This window comes from Apteryx mantelli, unplaced genomic scaffold, assembly GCF_036417845.1.
Source record: "Apteryx mantelli isolate bAptMan1 unplaced genomic scaffold, bAptMan1.hap1 HAP1_SCAFFOLD_131, whole genome shotgun sequence".
NCBI classification, from domain to species: domain Eukaryota; kingdom Metazoa; phylum Chordata; class Aves; order Apterygiformes; family Apterygidae; genus Apteryx; species Apteryx mantelli.
In genome coordinates, this window is record NW_027118486.1 from 175,237 (window position 1) to 178,136 (window position 2,900).

Below are 2,900 nucleotides of genomic sequence, written 5' to 3' on the forward strand. Positions count from 1 at the left end.
GCCCCCAGACCCACTACCCTCCCACCCCCGCTAACGCCCCTCGCTCTCCCCCGCCTGAACGTTACAGGACTGCCCTTCTCCCCGGCCGGCACCACCACGCGCCCCGCCCCGCGGCCGCCTCTCTCCCCTTACCCGGCCCCAACGCCGTCCTGCTCGGCTCGCTCCCCTCGGCCTCGGCCTCGGCCTCCCCCACCTGCGCCCCCCGCCCCTCGGCAGCCCTGCGCGGCCAGCGGCGGCCGCTGACTGGACGCCGAACGCCCGCGATTGTCCGCCGAGCGCCCGCTGATTGGACGCCGAGCGGCCCCTCGCCCGCGCGCCCAACGGCCGCTGCCCGCGCGCCCAACGGCCCCTCGCCCGCGCGCCGCGGTCGGCGCCCTCAGGGCAGCGGCAGCGGGGGCGGATAGCGGCTCCGTTAGCGAGCGCGGCTCAGAGGCGGGCCCGGCGCCCCCCGCCACGGGGCTGGCCCTGGCGGGCGGGGAAGGAGGAAGCAGTGTTCCCCTCAGCGGCGGCGCCTACAAGCCCGAGCGGCCGGGCTGTGCCCACCGCTACCGCGTCCCGCGGCTCTCCCAGCCCCTTCCCAGTGCCGTAGCATCACCCCGCTGACGTGCCTGACTCGCACCGAAAAATGGACGAGCCCCCTGGATTGGCTGCGCTCGCCCGCCCGCTCCTCCCTCCGCCGCGGCTGCTCCCGCCTCTCGCGGCTGCCTCCCCCGCCGCTCTCCTTCGCTGCTGCTTCTTCCTCTTCGTCCTCTGCTAGGTGCCTCTCGCTCGCCTTTCTCTCTTCTTTTCTCCTTCCTCTGCTCTCCCTTAGCTGCCTCCCTTTCCTCCTCCTCCCTCTCGAAACCAGCCTCCATGAGACACCCGAGGGTTGTTCCGGGTCCTCCCTCGACCCGGCTCCCCTCTACACTCGGCAGAGAGAAAGTAAAAGAGCCAAGAATAGTTCTTTCTGTGCTCCTCGGGCTCTGGCTGCTGCACTGCTGCCTTTTGTGGAGCTGGGTGCTCATCATCACAGTGCTGTTTGCTGAACTGATTCAACAAGCAGCATTAACTTGATAAACAAGTTTTGCAAGTGCCATTGCAGCATTAGTCAGCCAAGAAATTGCAGTGGTCTGCTTCCTTCCGGCACACCATGGAAGGGCAAACTTCAGAGGGGCCTCAGCTTAGTCCCTGCCTGCACGCATGGTAAGTATATGCAGTCAGTTATATGTGGAAATTGTGGTCATGCAATATGTACAGTAGAGACACCGCTTATATGCATGCATAAGTGATTTACACACATACCTGCAAAACTGAGTCTTTGCAAACAGAGGCCAGGTTTGGTTCTTAGAGTCGACTGGTTTATGGTTTTGTGAAGTAATTATACTGCAAATATGCAGTTCTGTTTCTATCTGAAGGACAAAGGCAGATGGAGATGTAGGTAGAATAGTGGATAAAAGAGATATTGTCAAGGTAGTTAGAACTGTAAGTGAATACACCCTGACAGCTGTCTCACTTTATAGATTTTGCTTCAGAGAGTCTGCCCATTGCCTGGGTGCAACTAGTCATTTCATGTTCGGTAGGGTACTGTATAATGCGTGTTGTACTGGGAACAGTTTGTATTACTGTTTCGTTACAGCCTGTGCGTGACAATTATTATAGTGTAACAGTGAATCTAGAGTGCTCAGTTTATCAGAAGCGCATGCATTTTATTTTGGGAGCTTGCATTATTACAAGTGGGGAAATCAGACAGACTTCTTTACATAGATTTAATGAAAAAATAGACCATGTTTCAAAGACTATAGCTATTGTATGTTTCCGGTTATTGTTATACTATCAGTTGTCAAGGATATTCTGAGGACTGTCTACACTAACTACACTGATACTACACTGATATATCTTCTGGAACAGTTTCTATTCCAGAGACATTTATATTATATGGACTCTTGAATTTCAGCACTGACTATGATTTTTATTGCGTGTAGGCAAGTAATCCAATTTCTTGCCAAAATGTCACAATTGTCAAATGGTGATAATAATGCCTATGTTGCAAGGATGATATGAGAAGTGAAATTCGTGTCTGAAGGAAAAGAACGTTTATGAGCAGCAAAACTCATTTTTTCCTACAGATATATATTCTACATTCTCCTACCTCAATATTCGCAGTTCCCTGATTCTCCCCACACAGCCCCAACTCCCACCTTATCCACACTTCTCCCCACACAACCCCAACTCCTGCCTGATTCCTTTTTGTACCTCTAAGCGTTATCAGCATCGGAGGCCTCAAAGCCTAAGGAATGTCCCAACAATCCCCTGCCTCCAAGCTTCCTTCCTGTCTGCAGGGGCCTTCTAAATTTTAAGTTTTCTTACCAGACCCCTCTCAAAAGTGAAGAGGTCTAGTAGCTCAGCAGTGTAGGGGATAACAACACCTCATACTTCTGTGTGTTTTGAGAAACTACTGGCTACTCCAAACCAGCATTCCAGCTCAGGCTAGTTCAAAAATACAAATGCACCCATGGGCTTGTCACTAGCCCATCAAAACAGATCATTGTTGTGCTCATGTTCTGGCCTTTTCCTCACTTGCTCACACATTTAGATCTCTTGCATATACCCAGTTATGAGGAACAGGGTTGGTAGAGCCTGAGTGCATAGGACTCATTTCCTTGTGAAAGCAATCTAAGGAAATTGCTGCATCTGAGGTAAGACTGCCTGACAATGTATTGCTCTTCTGGTTACAGGTCACTTTCACCTCACAGAAGAGGAGTTCAGGGGATGAGAATTCCCAGAAGCAGACCTCAGAGGCTGCAAAAGGTGAGAGACAAGATGACACACAGACGCAAGATACAAGTCTGTCTGCCATGGCTTTTAGCAGCAGTAGCTGTTCTACTGTATGGGGTTAAGGAAGTGGAAAGAGATGGATCTGT